We start from the raw sequence: 19621 nt of genomic DNA on the forward strand, positions 1-19621 counted from the left end.
TGAACGTGTCCAGAGAGGGGCGACAAGGCTGGTGAGAGGTCTGGAGCACAAGGAGAGGCTGAGGGAGCTGGGATTGTTTAGCCTGGAGAAGAGGAGGCTCAGAGGTGACCTCATTGCCCTCTACAACTACCTGAAAGGTGGTAGTGGCCGGGAGGGGGTTGGTCTCTTCTCCCAGGCAACCAGCACCAGAACAAGGGGGACACAGTCTCAAGCTGCACCAGGGGAGGTTTAGACTCGAGGTGAGGAGGAAGTTCTTCACTGAGCGAGTTGTTCATCATTGGAACGGGCTGCCCAGGGAGGTGGTTGACCTGAAGGGGGAGACCTGAAGGGAGGGAGGTTGTAGCCAGGAAGCCAAGACTAGATGAAAAGTAAAAGGAATAGGATCTGGACAAGCTAGAGTGTGTCCAGAGAAGGGCCATGAGGATGATCAGAGGGCTGGAGCACCTATCCTGTGAGGACAAACTGAGGGAGTTGGGGCTGTTCAGTCTGGAGAAGAGAAGGCTCCAAGGAGACCTTATTGTGGTCTTCCAGTATCTGAAGGAGTCCTACAAGAATGCTGGGGAGGGACTTTTTTGGGTGCCAGGACTAAAGGGAATGGGACAAAACTGGAAATGGGTAGATTCAGATGGGATGTTAGGAAGAAGTTCTTCACTGTGAAGGTGGTGAGACACTGGAACAGATTGCCCAGGAGGTGGTAGAAGCCCCATCCCTGGAGGTTTTTAAGGCCAGGCTGGATGTGGCACTGAGCAACCTGATGTAGTGTGAGGTGTCCCTGGCCATAACAATTCTATGATATGCTTCTGTTAATGAGAAATAATGTCATCAATTCAGAAATTACTGGAATCATGGAATCAATCAAAACTATATTTAACTGTCACACTGTCACTATTATTTAGTCACACTAAGTTCAACAAAGTTACAGTACCATAATTTTATATTTATGTTAATGTATGTTGTGGCAATGCCATCGACGAGCAGTTGTGAGCAATCTGGCAGTGCAGGCCTAGAGCCTGACATGGTGGTAGGCCATGCTCAGCATTAGTGCAGAGCCAGCTAGCAGTGGAGCAAAACAGTGCTGTGCCTGCAGCATGTAACTAAAACAAGACACTGGTAGCTATAAACATGGACAGTTATTGTGGGACAACAGGACATGCACTTCATCAACAACCTCGTTGTGTCATTAGTAGTTGGACCAATAATCTGTAATAGTGCAATGTGTGGTCACTCAGAGGGAACCAATGGAGCTATGCCAACGAGGCACTCCGAGTTTATATAAGTTGTAGCAGTTGCCTTGCTAGGCACTTCTGCCTTTCCTGTCTCCTGTTTCTTCTACACTTTACTGTGCTATACTTGCACTACAGGCCTGCTCCCATAGGCCTGCACCTCAGGCCTGCACCATCGGCCTGCAACACTGGAACAATAAAGGAACAATACTCGATCACATTGGTCAGCTCCGTATTGATTCCTATCTCCGTCGTCTACAGTACGTGTCGCTTCAGCCTCAGTGGTGAAAAAGAGAATCAGCAACCTGCAAGTTTTTGTTGGATGTTTCAAATTCTACAGCTCCAAGAAATGGGAAACTTTGTTTTCAGGAAAGTGCCCAGTGACTAGGGCTGGGGATGCTCCAGTGACCCCCCTTGAAGCCTTACCACTGGCTGGGGCAGGGGGATGAACTTTTCTCTGAAGGACCTGGGGGACACCAGAACTCCCAGATCCTGCCCCATATTTCCTGACAGGTATTTCTAAAGAAAAGAGAAGAGAAGAGGAAGAGAAGAGAGAAAGAGCGGAGAGGGGAGAAGAGAAGAGAAAGGAAGAGAGAGAAGAGAAGAGAAGAGAAGAGAAGAGGAAGAGAAGAGAAGAGAAGAGAAGAGAAGAGAAGAGAAGAGAAGAGAAGAGCAGAGAAGAGGACAGAGAAAGAGAAGAGAAGAGAAGAGAAGAGAAGAGAAGAGAAAGAGAAAGAGAAGAGAAGAGAAGAGAAGAGAAGAGAAGAGAAGAGAAGAGAAGAGAAGAGAAGAGAAGAGAAGAGAAGAGAAGAGAAGAGAAGAGGAAGAGAAGAGAAGAGAAGAGAAGAGAAGAGAAGAGAAGAGAAAAAGAGACCTTCAAGATCATCGCGTCCAACCCATCAACCAATCCAACCCACCTAAACAACTAACCCATGGCACCAAGCACCCCATCAAGTCTCCTCCTAAACACCTCCAGTGATGGTGACTCCACCACCTCCCCAGGCAGGCCCATTCCAATGGGCAATCACTCTCTCTATATAGAACTTCTTCCTAACATCCAGCCTAAACCTCCCCTGGTGCAACCTGAGACTGTGTCCTCCTTGTTCTGGTACTGTGTCACCGGTTGGGGCTGTCCCCTTAAGAAAGGGAATATGGTGGACGGAAGTTGGTAAATTAAAAGAATTACCTAAACTAATTTCAGTGGTAAAGTGGGAGGAAGCACCTTCTGAACTGGGAGTGCAGGAAGGTATACTGGGCTTTCCAGCACTTTTCTGCAGTCTGCTTCCCGCTTTTCCTTTGGGCAGCAGCTTGCAGCTCCTGGGCTTTCTGCCAAGGCTTCGCCTTGAAACTGATAAAGGCCTGTATTAACTCCCTTCCAATTAACACAAACTGCTTCTAACTTTTTTTTCTCTTTCTCTCTCTTTTCTAACCTACTCTGGGGAAAGGGGGGAGAGAGGGGGAGAGCGGAGGTGGGGAACCCCCTCTGCTGAGGGGGGGAACTCTCATTTCTGTGTTACTTTATTGTATATCTTTGTATATATTGTAAATATTGTAAATTTGTATATATCCCCCTGCATATCCTACATTGCTTTGTAAATATACAGCTCCACTGCTTTGCTAATTCAGCTGTGAGTTTTTTTTTCCTTTCCCTTCAATTTTCTTTCCCTTTACTTTACAGGGGGGAGGGAGGAGGCTTCTGGGCCTTACCCTTCCACCCCACGACATACTGGCTGCTTGGGAGAAGAGACCAACATCCGCCTATCTACAACCTCCCTTCAGGTAGTTGTAGACAGCAATAAGGTCACCCTTGAGTCTCCTCCTCTCCAGGCCAAGCAACCCCAGCTCCCTCAGCCTCTCCTCGACATACTGGCTGCTTGGGAGAAGAGACCAACATCCGCCTATCTACAACCTCCCTTCAGGTAGTTGTAGACAGCAATAAGGTCACCCTTGAGTCTCCTCCTCTCCAGGCCAAGCAACCCCAGCTCCCTCAGCCTCTCTTCATAGGGCTTGTGTTCCAAACCCCTCACCAACTTCGTTGCCCTTCTCTGGACTTGTTCCAGCAAGTCAACTTCCTTCCTAAACTGAGGGGCTGAGAACTGGACACAGTACTCAAGGTGTATGAAGTGATGAATCACTTGAAATATTCACAGATTTCCTCCTAAAGAAGAACAATCATGAGGCAAGTCTATGAAATGCTGGTTCTGCCTGAAATTATTAGTCTTTCCTCAGGCTGAGATCAGAAAATGAAAATGGTGACACTTTTGTAGTCTACCAACCTAAGGAAACATCTAAGCAGACTAGGTGGAACTGGGGAAAGAGTTACTTTAAGGAGATTCACAGATCATTATTATGAAAGGTTTATTTCTAATATATCTGGATAAGCTTTTCATAAATGTTTCATGTAGCTCAATGTTTTTGACTTAAAAGTTCAAGCACACAATATATTTCAAAACATTAAATTGGCTTATTTATTTATGCAGTCTAGATAATTATTTCAAGCTTGGATCACTGATTCTCTGAACAACAGCATTTTGTGGCATCATGGATATAATAACAAAAACATCTTCAGTTTGGTTGGGGTTTTTTTAAGTCTTTTTGTCCTCAATTTCACCCTAGCTTAGAATCACAGAATTTTTAGGGTTGGAAGGGACCTCTTGGATCATCTAGTTCCAACCCCCTGGCAGGGACACCTCACATTAGACCAGGTTGCTCAGAACCACATCCAGCCTGGCCTTAAAAACCTACAGGGATCAGGAGCTTTGGATAAAGGCAAGGATTTTATAGAGACATGTAAGAAATATACTTTCCAATTAATCTTTGTTTTCTATGCTCTAAACTATATAAACTATATAATAAGGTCACTCATGAAAAGGAGAAAAGGTGCAGAATGATGGCAACTGTAATATATTGACATGAACGCTATATTTTAGCCATCACGTGGAACTATATGGACACACACATATTTGTGGGTATATATTATATGAATATACACCCCCCGAATCCCACCCCCCCTCCATATATATATACACACAATTTACATTGCTCTTCTTCATTGGTAATTGAACCAGCAAACCAGCATAACTGCTAACCATTCTGTGATGGGTAACATAGTACACACCTCTGCTTTTACACACCAGCTCTGGTCTTTTTTCCTTTTTTTTTGTCTTTCCTCCTTTTAATTCTACAAAGAATGCTGCCTTCAGTCAAAACCTTTAATCCTGGTGTCCTATAGCATTTATGGCAAGAAGTGAGGCCTGTTTAGAGAGGCATTTCAATTCTCCCTCAGGCCAAAAGAAAAACATATTATTTGTAATGCCAGCACTGTGGCCTCATATGCTAGGAAACTAGTGACATTTTGACACAGTCAGGGACAGTTCTGAATTACGTGGTTCTGCTGTTTGTATCATAAACTGGAGCTTAAGTACGTAGAAAGCCTTCTCTCTAGATCTGTAACCTTGTTTCTTTGCCAGACAAGTTACTGTCTGCAGGGAATACAGCAACACTGATGTAGCATCTGAACTAGCCTACACAGTGTGTTTTGTGGGTTACCCCATTCCCTGTATTCCAGCAGAGGCCAACTTGCTTTACCTGAATATTTCAAATGCAGCTCCCATGCTGAGGATGTATCACATACTGGCTTAAGGACTCAACCACCAACTGCAAGAGGCTCAAGTTGTAAGTGGTCTGTAAGTACTACACTGTCTTTGTCACCTTGCAGCACAGATAAATGCCTGGCCTAGCACCAAGATCTAGGGGAAAGACTGTGTGGAGAAACATGCCCTGGTTGTGAGATTCTCATTTCTTCATCTCTTCTAGATACGTCTTCCAACTTTATATTACATCTAATAAGAAGCTTTTTTGCGTGCAAGATCAGATCAATGCTGTTGAAGAAATCTCAGGTTCTTCACTTTTTCATCTTAGTATGGATAGATTGCATTCCTTTTTTTCCATTAGCAATAGCTAATGCTACCATTATGCTGCATCCTCTTTGACCTTGAAGTGGTTTGGTGAATGAAAGAGTATTTCCTTCCCTCTTACAGCTCTTACTATTTGAAAATCTGTGTAAGACTCTGGATCCCTAAACCTGTTAGGACAGTTCCTTTGGAAAGCATAAATACCTCCCAGTAAATTTCAGATCTGTTATATTTATGTTGGATGGGCACTTCCTGGTTACCCTGAAGGATCCAGCTGGTGTCCAGTCACTGAGAAATAGACAAGGAGGCTTTGTTGCTTTCAAGTCAATGAAGCAAGTTAACAGCTTTCAACAGTTATCTATTCATAAAACAATAGCTGAGAACATCCAGGCTTTTTGCATACCTAAACCTCAGTGTAACTGACAGAGAAAACTGTCTCAGGTGCTGGATCTCTTCTGTTGAAATAGGCTGCAAGACAGTTGTACAACTGTAAACCAGGGAACCAACAAAGGTGTTACTTCTGTCAAGAAGTAAGCTACTGAATAATACATTTTTTCTTTGACACAGCTTGGGGTTTGCAGTGACACCACCACAGCTTATGTTTAATTAAAAGTTTGCAAATTTAGCCAACAAGGTTGGTAACTCAGAAATGGGGAATTTGAAGGAGATGAGTGCATGCAGACAGCTCAGTGATAAGGACTATAATGAAAGAAGCTCAATACAAGATCTAGCAAATTAGCAAGGTCCCTGCAAAGAATAGGAAAAGCAAATTTTCAACCCTGAGCCATAGAGATGGGCAGGTTATCAGATGGAGACCATCAGTAGAGTCATTGTTCAGATAATTGTGGCAACATTTGACCAAGTCTCATAAATGTTCTGTTAAATAAAAGTCTGCCCTGATGGAGGGGCTGCAGCCTAGTCTTTTTCAAAGGTCTCATGAAAGGCCATCCTGTGTGTTCTTTTGGACAGATGAGTTAATTACAGTGGCTCTGGTGCTTATGGCTCTCTCTGTCTCCAGTACATCATTCTAGCCATCAGCTGTCCCATGCTCTCATAAAATGAGCCCAGCAGAAATGTATCTGTGAAATAATGAGCAGAATTTAGTTCCCAGTGAAGGACACTGCACCTAACAGTCAAATTAACAAGCACTTGCTCTGAAACTATTCTCAGTGTAATTGCAAAGGTGCAGATAATTGTCAAGATGGTTTGTGAAAAGAAAAATAATCAACAGGAATATGCACTCTGATCATAATCATCACAGAGAGTAAAATTTATGTCAGTGCAAATAGAAAGGTCTGACCACCATTTCCATCTAGTAGGTTACTCTCTAAATTAGTGGGCTTGCCATCAGCTTGCCTGCCCTGAATCACTACACTATGGAACAAAAGAACATTCTATGTTTCAGAATGAATTTTACAAACTCTCATGAAAACATAATTAATACTCCATTTTTATTTTGAGGTGTAATGAGTTTTAGCAGAAAACATCTATAATTTTTATATATATTTTTTTAAGAACTGCAAGTGTAGCATAGTAGGAGAAGAAATCATGCAGCTATCAGTATCAATAAAATAAAAGTAGTGGGATAATGTGACACATTCCACTGACCAGACAGGGAAAGTATATGCAAGTTTCACTTGTTTCCCAAGTAACTACACATTTTCTTTCAGCAAAATGTCTCAGAATTAGGGTCATGCAAGTCACTTTTCCTACAGTCCCTTGGTGTTCATAATGAGTACATGGCTCTATTTGGATGGCTGAACAGCAAAATTCTTTGGAAAAAGCACACTCTGTGGTACAGCAGTACTCAGGCTCAGACTGAGTGCAAATGGAGAATGAGTTCATCTATTTAAATAAGAACTTGGCATGTGGTTAATATGACCTCAAAGGAAAAATATAAATGGGATGAGGAGATGAAAAGCAGTAAGGGATGGAAATTGAAGGCCTAAGCTGAACAGAATAAGACTCAATAAGAAAAGATGTTCCCAAGTGAACACTAGGAACTAGTTAATCTGCTGCAAACTTAAGACACTTCCAAAAACTTCAGACTTTGCACCCCTGTCTCATCAGGTAACATATCCTATGAGATGCTTCACACAAATACAAGAATTCTAATGTGCCAAAAATGAGCTTGGTGTGAACTAATTCTCCCACCCACATTTCCATGAAGCTTTAGAAAGAAGCACTTATGGAACTGCTATGTGAAATGCCCTGATGAAGTATTTAAGATAATTTTACAAAGCAGTTGGAAGCATGCTCTGTCCTGAGGGCATCAGATCTTATGTGGCAGTGCTCACATAATTATCCTAAGATGGATTGCTGTATCAGTCCCTGGGCCTCTGTCTGGAATAAATCCCACATCCAGCCAGAGAAAGAAAAATGCGACTTTCAGGACTGCCACGAGTCTTATTACATCTCAGAACTCTAAGGAGAGACCCAAACCTTTTCAATCAGTTATTTCTTTTAAGTGTCACTCAATTTTAGGCAGTGCAGAAAATATTAGTGGTAGCCACATTTAAAAAAAAAAATATATATATATAGCTGAGATATTACTTTTAAGCTGAAACTACATGTCCCATGTCTCTGTGGTGCTCCTTAAATTGACTGGCTAGGCTTAAATGAATGTCATCACATCTATAATTATGTGGTATTTTCTCAGGGTGAAGTATTGCTGAATTTTTTGAGGCTGGGTTTGCTGCATCCACACTCTGCCTCAGAAATATATTTTACCAAATTATTGACAAAACTGGAAAATCCTGACAAAATGTATTGTATATGAAATGAGCAAGTTTTAGTTCAAAGACAAATATAAGTATGGGTAAGCAAGGAAGGCTTTGCAATTTGCAGCTGAAAAGCTGTACTTATTTAAAACTATGCTTCTGTAGAGCCATAGACTTTAAATTGAGAATCACTATTACTCAAAAAGCCAACACTCAGGCTATAACTTGAGCTGACTCTTCAACATGTACAAGTTGTCAGAACCCAGGGAATGGCTGGTATTCCAAGAAGAGAAGGCAAAAGCTAAATGGGACTGAAAATAGATGGATTCCTTCTTCCCTGTAAATAGACACGGTACAGGCTACTGAAGTAGTTTAAGATTGTCTCCACTGATGATAATCAGCATCGTCATGCTCAGAGAATGAAAGTCACTTAATTTTCAAGGTGTGCCAGGCACCTTTGACAGTTCTGCTAGAGCCATGTCTGTTGTTAAGAAAACTGCCTTGAATGCAGGCATCTGCATCTGGATGGATCTGTTGATTCATCTGGGAGGAAAAATCCACGAGAAAGAAGTCCAAACCATTAATAAATTTGTCTTTCTTTTCAAATTTTAGATTGTGAAAAGTTAGATTTGCAATTATTTTAAAACTTTATAGTTCTTTAAAATTGATTGCTTTCTGTTATTGTGGAAGTTACTTGGAGAACTTCTGCTACATTTGCCTTAACTTCTCAAAGTTAGTGTTTTGCAGAATTTTTCCTGTTCTGCTATTTTAATTTTGAAAGGGAAGGTGGCTAAAACTTGACTTTTGTTCCTTAAGTCTTTTTGAATAGAGTAGAACTGTCTATAGGGCATTTTAAAGACAAAAAGATGGTACTAAAAGTACTTCTGCAGTGAAATAGTACTGTCAAGAAGGGAGAATATTGTTTTCTTAAAATAGAAGCCTCCTCATCTTACTTTCACTCCTCTGCACAATATATATCCCAGCTATGTACAGTATTCTGGTCCCATAAACATCTTCTGAATGTAACATCTACATCCAAAATGCCAGCAAAAGTGACTAGGAGAGGGCTTATTTCTCACAGTACATCAGTTTGTTCCTATTTTTTATACTGATGAAAGCACTGTCAGTCTTGTCTGTACATGTTTATTTGTTGCAGTAACCCTTTCGTAAGGATCATGGATCTGAATCTTGCTGCTGTCGTGTAGGTCCTGTGGTGTAGCACAGCCTGGTGGGACAGACCTGAAGAGTTTGGCAATGTTATCCCTTCACTGGGCAGAGCTGTTATATTTTTGCTGAACAATGCAGCACCATGGAAGAATGTTAATTTGTGTCATTTTTAGGCAGTACTAATTGGTCCATGAGGAGTGCAGTGCTGACCTGTCTCTGCTGCTTCCACATCCCAGGCTGGTTCTGCTCGTTCAGTGTATCACATTGCACTGAATCACACTTTGTAGCTTCCCTTCTACAAGAACTTCTTTCACTTGACTGAACAGGATTTAAACTGACTTCAGAGAGCATCAGATGCAAAATCAAATTTGATAATCTTCTGTCAGAGGCATTTCTTTTCATATGCTGTGAAACTACCATTGATTAAACTGGGCTGATACATTGCTTTTGAAGTTTTCCATGCAGAAAAATTATTTGCACAATTCTATAAGCATGGTGTAGCTGTAGTAGCCAAAGAGCAAATGTTGTGAGCCAATTGCATTTTAACTTATTCCTACACTTGTGATAATCTCTTAATACATTTGAATGCATCCTTTCTTGATTCTTCAACTAATCAAATGTAGTTCACAATGCAATTTGTCGCAGGCCAGATTCTGATTTAGGTGTGTATGACAATCAAAAGCTTATTGGCAGTAATTGTTTAAAATGGTAAACTATTTTACTTTCCTCAGGTTTTTGCTTGACAGTTTCCTCAGACATCTTCACCTTTTCCACTTCACACCAGGTTTTCTATGTCATAGAAAAGAAATGGATCTGTGCTTTTTGCACATGTTCTAAGCTACAGATGTTTCTTAGGTCTTAGTTCTTTCCTTCCTTGAACCAGTTCAAAAATGGTAAAAGCATTCCTGTGGTACCCTTTTTCAGTCACAGTTGATATGTATTTGGAATGTTCTGGCTGTTTGTGTGGGACAAAATGCAGTATTAACTTTAAAAAATATAGAGTATTCAGGAGATACAAAGAAAATGACCAAAAACTCAGAAGTATTTCAACAATATGTTGAAGCATATCAGAAAAGGCATCTATCAAATTGAAAACACTGAACAAAACTAAGTTTAAAAAGTTAAAAATAAGGAATTATTTGAAAAGTGATTGTTAAGGGACCTTCAATTTAAAAAATTTATCCACAAACATTGAATATTTAAACATGAATTTTCATTCTGCTGATATGAAAGGATTTATTATGAAGTGGTATTAAAAGGGGTGGTGGGGTGGTAGTGATATATTATTTTCATGTATTAAATATACTATACTGATTTTGGTTTGTATTAGTATTGTATCTGCCTGTGACAGAACACTCACTTCTCTCAGAAATTATCTGGAACAAAAATTATCTCCTCTCAGAGGCAAAGATTCTTGGTGGGACCATGTCTTCCATGTCGAAAATAGCATGCTCAGCCTGAAGAGAAACAATCTGATGAACAGAGAAGAGTGGGAAACAGGTAGCCCCGAACTACAGGCCAGAGAATGTCTTAAAGCACTCTCAAGTGCTGAAGGTGCATAAACAGTTTTTTTTTCCAATAAACTGAAATGAAAACATTCTGAGTCAATAGTGTTTCAATGCTTCCTGTTAATAAACAAGCAAAGAAAACAACCCAAAATATGTAGCTCAGTATTTCTGTATTTCTGTGTTTTGGAGTGAGTGAAGTTAGTGAGAGAAATACTGAAATTTGTACTTCTTGCTAGGCTTCATTAGTAATAAAAAAAATTAAACACAACTTCTTTTTTTTTAATGTCCATGTGAAAAATTGATCTCTTGTCTCTTCATGTTCCTTCACTGTGCAACTCCTGAAATAAATACTTTCCTTAGAAAGCTCCAAGGCTAATTGGCATTAAATGCCTTCCTCTACAACTGCCTCACAAAATCCACTAGACATTGAATGTGTGTATTAAGGACCTGAGCTTTTGCTGAAGTTAAATACATACATAAATCTGAGGCAACTTACAGTGGATGTGGAATATATTCATAGATGCACTAGGTATATGAAAAATAAGGTGAACTCAGTGGTACAATTCTAAAAAATTATAATGCCTCTTCATACAGCATATGAATTCTTGCCATGCACACCCTTGGCAATCATTTTTAAGAAATTCTTGAGAGAACTACTTTCAAGAGGAAACATTTTTTTTGTCTATAACCTTATCCCTTTCTGAATCACGCTTTTCTTCTGCTCAAAAAGTAGGGCCAAATAGTCATGAAATAATGTAAGCTTTCCTTTTTATATCATTGCTGTTGTTATCTTTCTAAGTTATGAGCCATGTTTTGGCACAAAATAAGAGAGTGAGATGTGCAGCAGCAATTAATAGTTACACCCTTGCATATTTGGAAAAGAACCTGTTATACTTTTAGTTCACATTAAGGTATTCTTTGTACCAGTGGTGTGACCTTTGCCAAGAAAAAAAAATGCTGAGTCCTATACAGCTAGTAACTGATGAGAAAGTGGAATCTTTCGTTCTGCCAATTACAGACAGTAATTGCCATGTAATGAAGTTAATGTTTTGTAGAATTTACAACCTGTTATTAATGGTGTTTCTTTTCCACCCTCTCTTATCCTACTTAATTTTTGCCCAGTTTTTTTCACAACAAAAGAAACAGGACAATGTGTGAAGGCTCATTAATTCTATTTAGTTTTGATTTTTTTTTTCTTCCTTCTTTTCTCCCTGCCTCCCGGAGGTGAAACAAGAGCCATGCCATCAGGCCTTTCCGTAAACTCTGGTTCATTTAAGGGTGAAAGTTACAGCCTCCACAGAGCAGCTTGCACAGTATAAATGCTCCCTTTTCAATTTCAGCTCAGGCCATTTAATGGCCATGCCGTTTTATTGCCTTCTTGATCACCAATTACACCACCAAGAACAATGAGCCCAACACTTACTCAAGCAGGCCTCAAATTTGCCTTCATTTGCCAACGTGTTTCATAGCAACACTTTCTTTGAAAGCATGAATTGCCTAATTACGAGGATGAAGATGGATCAGGGTTTGAAAAAGGCCCTCAGCCCCAGAACAATATGCTAACCTAACTGTACTGTCTGTACTCCTACTGTATTATTCTGACCCCAAGCTGCCCTTCTAACACTCTGTCTGACCTCCTGCCTCCAAAAGGAAGCTGTGCCTGCCCTTGCTATCTCCAGTGTCACTGCAGAATTTGGGAGGGTGCTGCTGAGCCCAGTGACAATGGAATCTAGGAAAAATAAATCATAGGACAGGAACTAGCCAAGATGAGGAACTGCAGGAGACAAAAAGCATTTCCACATTATTTTGTTTTGCTGCTGATGGCTGAAATTAATAAATCAGGATGTGTTAACTCCAGCCAGCTTCTCAGGGCAAATGCCTCACATTCTTTTTTAGGTATTGTAGATGCTTCCTGCTTCACCAAGATTCTAAAGTGACTGCTAATATATTGAAAGCAAATAGAGTTGCAATGTATAGTAAAAGTAAATGAAATAATTCACACAAGTTTTTTCCCTGCTTAAAAAGTTCAGGTTTCAGTATAAATTTATGGTTGCCTACATTCATTTACATAAATCTGTCACCTGGATATTTTGATTTGATTTGTTACTGCAAAGTGCCGCTGGAAAGAATGTTACTACCCCAGAATTAAACATTCAGTGTCTACTACACACACAATACCATCTCCCTCAATACTAGTGTTACCTCATTCTGTGGGATTTGTTGCCTGAACTGGTCCACTGAAGTAAAGGTTATATTACAGACATTTATCGTCATGGGAAGGTTTATCAAACTAATAATAATTAGTATTAACACAGATGGACTCAAGTTTTGTAACAATACATAAAAGTGATGACAACTTTCTGTTGCCAAGGTTTCCAAGTTCTCCTAGCTGAAGTTGATTCATATCTAATCATATGAAGATTTATGTATGTAGTTAACTTTACATACTGTGTGTGGTCCCAGGAAACATCCAGTAGTTAATAAGTATTTGCATGATTGAGGCCTTGCTTCAAGAGAGAAAAAATATGTGGGCTAATTGTTACAACACAATTATGCAGTAATAAACACAATTAAGAGTTTGCTGCAGGGAAAGTATCCATATTTCATTTTTAACTTTCATGTTTCTTATCTTCCAAGACTGTAAATGTAGAAACTTAATATTATAATGATGTAAGTCTTTGAGTCCTGATTTTCCACATGAAATAAAACAGAAAATTTAAAGCTTCTGGACTTGGGTAGCTGACAATTGCTCCATATTCTGTTGCAATCTCACTGCTACAAAGTGCAGGAATCTCACAGGAGAAATTAATTCTCTTTTACTGAGGAATTTAACTGCATGTGATCATGAACATTTCAGAAAAAAAATTTCCTACTTTGAAATCTAGTTAGATACAATCTTTTCTGTATTGGAAAGATTTTAGTTACAGTGGTAACTGATTTAAACAATGTCAAAGCTTCCAGTAACAGGGAAGCATAGTGTGTTTAAGCTGCAAACACTTAACATTTCACTATAGTTTGTCATTTTCCTGTGGCCTGTTACCCACATTTTCCTGTTACCCACAATAAAGGTAAGTAAATCAAAATATTAAAAATGAGAAATTATCTTGGGGTTTGTGACAGTACCTTAAATATATATATATATATATGTGTATATATGTGTGTGAAAGAATGTGCTTTCACCTGCCTTTGCTAATAAATACTTGAACAGAATTTTTTACTACATTCTCAGAATTGTCAAATTCTGTGCAAAGAATTCAGAGACAAAAGATAAGAACAATATTTTTTAAAAAGGGAAAAAAAGGTATGCAATAATAATATCAATAAACCAAGCTGAAAGGAAATTATTGTATTAAGTGCTAATGGTTATGTAGCATAGAAATAATAGTATGGAATGTAGAGATAAAAGAGGAGAAAAAGGCCTTTCAAAATTAAAATGAAACATAGGCAATCATTAAACAATGTAAATTCAGTGAATACAGGTCATCAGGTGCTAAAGATGGGGATCTCATGCTTCCAATGAAGCACAGGCTTTCAGAAAGTACTCTTTCCAGTTTGGTTCCCATCACACACAGAAGGAATCTGGACCAAAATAACGTAGATGAAAAATCAGATGAAATCTAAACTAGATTTAAAACTCAAACAGACACTCTTAAACCACTATGAATATATTCTGAGTGTATGGGTACATGTTGCCTTCATTTTCCAGTAAACTCTAATAGCAGAGCAATTAGGGTGGACAATAGTGCTCAGCAATGTCTTACTGTGAATCAGAGTCACTTCGTGTCATCACAGTAATTTCAAGACATAAAGGTACCAGAAAAACATAGTTACATTCTACAGTGAGTTAATTAAACTACACTTCAAGTTTTAAATTAACTTTTGTGAGGTTACAGTTGCCATCTCAACTTAAGCTGAAATGTATTTGAAATGAAGAAATATTTGAGATTTAAAAATCATTAAAGTCTAGGCTGTAGCTATTCTGAGTAAGATTTTCTTTGGAGGGATCAGTCTTGTAGGGGTTTTACTGCAGCAAGATAGCTGCCATGAGCTAAACGAGACTCAAAAATGGAGTGAAAAACATTATTGTCAAACTCTACTGTTTATGAAAAGGATAAGTGTTTTATCTTCTGAGCTTTTGGATTTCTTGGCTCATGAAAATATGAGTCCTCATGATGTGCCTATCTTCAGAAGTCACTGTTGAAATACTGAACTTGCTTGCCAGATATTTTGTCTACAGCCATCCTTGTAGGCAGGGTGGGGCAGATGGAAACACCCTGATGCAGAACTTTCTTTGCTGAGCTACAGCTGGCAGGTTGGCACAGAAATCTGTGTGTCTGTGTGCTGGAGTGTATGGCTGAGCCAGAGAGGGAGTGAGAAAATAATACTGAAAAGACAAATTCTTAAAAAATATTTCACTTGTCTGGTATATAATTTGGGTTTGACTTCTGAGCATGTCAGGCTTTTCTAACTCTAGGAATTCATCAAAAACAACACTTGGATTACAGGTTTATATTTTCCATCTTCCAGGCTGCATTGATATCCAATGGAACATGCAAATATTCATTAGCTTCCCATCATTTTTGTGTCAGAGCAAATTATTTGTTTTTGCATGGTTGTGATCTTCTTGGCAGAGAAAGTAAGAGCTACATGATCACTGGCATACTCTGTTCCTTTTTGTTGTTTTCTCCCAGGAAAGACATCTACCTCGAAATGCTGACATGGGATTTCTGTTTGCTGTGTGCTACTCAACACAATCGTGTCATATGAGTTCATAAGAAAACTTATATTGGTTCAGAACTTTCTTTTGAAAAGATGTGACCATAATGACAAAGAAAAAAAATTAAAAAGTCTGAAAAGAAGTGAGTTAAAAATCAGCTAGATTGCAGGGCTCAAAGGACAATAATCAGTGGGTCAATACCTAACTAGCAGGCAATAAACAATGCCAGGGCTGATCTTGTTGAGTTACTTAACTAAAAACCCAGATGATAAAATTAAAGGAAAACTCACAGATTATATTAAACTAGGGACAAGGACAAGGATTAACAGTAGAGAAAAAGAGCCTCATTCAGAGTATTTTTGAGATACTTGAAGATTAGGTCAACAGAAACCTTCTTAAACTCAATGAAGTGATACGTAGAATTCTGTGTCTGCATTGAGTAAGCCTCAGTACAATTCGAGAATCAACAGACCTGAAAGATAGTGAAATATGCCTGGGCAGGGAGGAATCCAGAGGACACTATAGTGGTGGTCTGGTGGTGGCATGCAAATTGGCCATCTGACCCAAGTCTAGGGACAAAAGTCTAACTGAACCATATTGTAGTTGGTTGCCTGAAGTTTCCCTCAGGATAGCTGGCAATGGGCAGTTTAACCCAGTAAAGCAAATGATTAGAGGTCTTGGGTCTGAAACAATCGAAACTCTTGAACTTTCTGTTGTTATCGTAGAACCTCCATTCTTGTAAGTTCTCAAAACTTGGATGAAAACTTGGTGATCTGATCTACTGTTGGCAGTATTCATCCTTTGACTGGGACTAGATGATCTCCAAAGGTCTCTTCTAACCAGCATTTAACATGATTCTGTGAAGAAGCCAAGTAGAAATGCAAACATAGGAAAAAAGGAAATGAGAAAAAAAGAAACCAAAGGTGGAAGATAAAATAGCACTGAAAAACAGCTGCCATCTCATCAAGCATGGAAGAACTTGTCAGTGCTGGTGCTGGACAAGAGCTTGTACGCAGACTAGACAAAGGGACAAGGGAAAGCAAAGCAATCTGCAGTTTTGCAGGAGGATGTAAGGGTGAGAAGTGAGGTTTTAGACCAAACTGAAGAATACGGATGACTTATTCGTCATAGATAGGAGACTTCTCATTTAAAAAAAAAAAAAATAAAAAAAAATAAAAAGGTCAGACATGTGACAAAACCCAAGGAAATAAAACCCTAAACATATTATGTGTAAGAAGTTATTGCAAATGATCTGTGTATGAAACTTAAAAGGGTTATGTGGGCGGTGTGACAGAACATGCTGATCATTCTTCGGCTGTGTCACTATAAAAATTTTCAGTGCAATGAGGATTGTTGCATCAAGCTACAAGACATTTATTGGTGCTGCTGTGCTCTAAGCAAGAAGGTTGGAGGTGATGGTGAGCAAGACAAAATTGTGATGGTACTCTGAGGAAGGCATGGGGATATTAATTCAAGCCATCTATGTAATTTTCCAGGTGACATGCTAGACATAACTCAGAATAATTTTTAAAAGTGAATGAGAACTCAGAATTAGAGAAATGGTGGTTTATCTCAAGGGGGAATGCTACCTAAGTAAAGTAACAGTAATGTGGAAAAGCATGGCAAGGCATAGGAAAAAAATTAAAAATAATAAACTAAATCAATGTCCAAAAGAACATACAAATTGCACAAAATCAGTGAAAAGGTGGTTAGAATAAAATATAGAATAAACCAGGTTGGAAGAGACCTTCAAGACCAGCGAGTCCAACCCATCATCCAACACCATCTAATCAACTAAACCATGGCACCAAGCACCCCAACAAGTCTCCTCCTAAACACCTCCAGTGATGGCGACTTCACCACCTCCCCAGGCAGCACATTCCAATGGCCAATCACAGTATCACAGTATCACAGTATCACTTAGGTTGGAAAGGACCTCGAGGATCATCGAGTCCAACCTATCAACACAGACCCCATGACTAGACCATGGCACCAAGTGCCACGTCCAATTTCCTCTTGAACGCCTCCAGGGTCAATGACTCAACCACCTCCCTGGGCAACCCGTTCCAATGACAAATTACTCGCTCGGTGAAGAACCTCCTCCTCACCTTGAGTCTAAACCTCCCCTGGCGCAGCTTGAGACTGTGTCCTCTTGTTCTGGTGCTGGTTGCCTGGGAGAAGAGGCCAACCCCTTCCTGGCTACAACCACCTTTCATGTAGTTGTAGAGGGCAATGAGGTCAGCCCTGAGCCTCCTCTTCTCCAGGCTAAACAATCCCAGCTCCCTCAGCCTCTCCTCATAGGGTTTGTGCTCAAGGCCTCTCACCAGCCTTGTTGCCCTTCTCTGGACATGTTCAAGTGTTTCGATGTCCTTCTTAAACTGAGGGGCCCAGAACTGGACACAGTACTCGAGGTGCAGCCTAACCAAAGCAGAGTACAGGGACACAATGACCCCCCTGCTCCTGGTGGCCACACTATTCCTAATGCAGGCCAGGATGCCATTGGCCCTCCTGGCCACCTGGGCACACTGCTGGCTCATATTCAGGTGGCTGTCGATCAGCACCCCCAGGTCCCTCTCTGTTTGGGAGCTCTCCAGCCACTCCGACCGCAACCTGTAGCTCTGCATCACTCTTTCTATGAAGAATTTCTTCCTAACATCCATTCTAAACCTCCCCTGGTGCACCTTGAGACTGTGTCCTCTTGTTCTGGTGCTGGTTGACTGGGAGAAGAGACCAGCCCCTGCCTGTCTACAACCTCCCTTCAGGTAGTTGTAGAGAGCACTGAGAAAATGAGACCAAGCACTGTAGTCAAATAGCCAGTAGAAAACCAGAAAAAAAAAAAAAAAACCAGAAAATCCTAAATTGCTAGTTCATCAAATATAATATTGAATAACTGAAACAAAAAGAACTGCCATATAGCAGGTAAGGCTGTACTTGGAAAGAGTTAATCCTCAGTTTTTAGAAGTGTAAAAAAGTGAATAGTCCTACCATCGTGTAGAAGTTTAAACAGCAATGTGGCAGAAGTCTAGTAGGGTTATTGGAAATCTTTTGAATTAAAGTAAAACTCTCTTTGCTTAAGCTAATGAAAGAACTTGCTGGAATGAGTATTATGTCTAGAAGCATATAAAGAAGAAAAAAAGGAAGGAAGTTTCTTAAGTTTTTTGAGATAAACTGCACTTAAATGAAGATCTATATATATATTTGTCTGAAGATATATTTGTAGTTGTAAAAGAAATTAGGTTCTGGAACAGTGTTCTAGTAGGGAATGATGAATTTAAAAATAAATAGCATTTCAAAATGGCATTATAACGTCTGGAGATAATTATCTGATGTGATAACTCCCAGGACAGGAGATTTTATGATTCAGATAGTTCTTTAAGTCCTCATTTCCTTTATTCTTGTTTCATCACCATCTTTCTAAGCTACAATCCTTCAACAAAGTGTGTATTTTGTTTTGGGGACACCTTTACAGGCTTTAGTGAAGCAAGGTAAGATTTAGAGCATTGCTTGTAGCAAATAGTTTCATCAGAGGCTTTGGTTCTTTTCAATGAACTAATGAAAGTACATAAAGAAAAGAAAGATAATGCTGCTCATTTATTGTTTGCAAATAATCCTTGATGAGGTACTATATATGGAAAACATCAGTTACAGTGACGAACAAATATTGTTTAACTTAGTCCTTGCCTTTCATGAAATAGTTTAGGAAAGACTTCCATTGTCAGCCAGAACCTGATATCCTTCATATGTTCTGAGATGCATCTTAAGATTCCTTTTCACTCAACAAATAGTTTTACATTCCTTTATTAATTAAGCCATGCAGATTATATCATTACAAAAGCCTCCCCATTAGCACAGGAAAGCAAAAAGAAATCTTCTGCTAAACGCTTACCAAAGAAAAGGATGTTGAGAGTGAATGGCTGTAGTTCTTTATGCAGGTTAAGGCTCTAACTTGGAAAGGATTTTTGTCATTTTTAATTTTTTCCTGTGAAAACTTTCACTTTAGCTATTAACGCAGCTGGCTGTGAGCAAGGCAAGAATCATTTTATCTTTTACTTTGCAAATCCATTTCCCCCACCATGCTAATTAGGATGTCTTGGTCTAGTACTTGGTGTGCAGAAAAGTGCAAACTATGTTTTCAGATGACCATTTGATCAAACCTGAGCATGTTCAACTGATTTAAGGTTTTGCAAAGAAGGAAAATCTTTTGAAGGACAGCGAACATGTTTACAACTTAGGAATACCTAGTGAACATCCAGCGACAATTCCTGGAGGGTTTCAGAAAGTAATAAATGTTGCATCAAGGATAAAGATAGCCAGTTCCACAACTCAATTGCTTGCAGAGGAATCTTCAGAGAATTCTTTACCTTGTGGCATT

Source organism: Melanerpes formicivorus, unplaced genomic scaffold, assembly GCF_026170545.1.
Source record: "Melanerpes formicivorus ecotype bairdi unplaced genomic scaffold, bMelFor1.0.p_v2 SCAF_15, whole genome shotgun sequence".
NCBI lineage: Eukaryota > Metazoa > Chordata > Aves > Piciformes > Picidae > Melanerpes > Melanerpes formicivorus.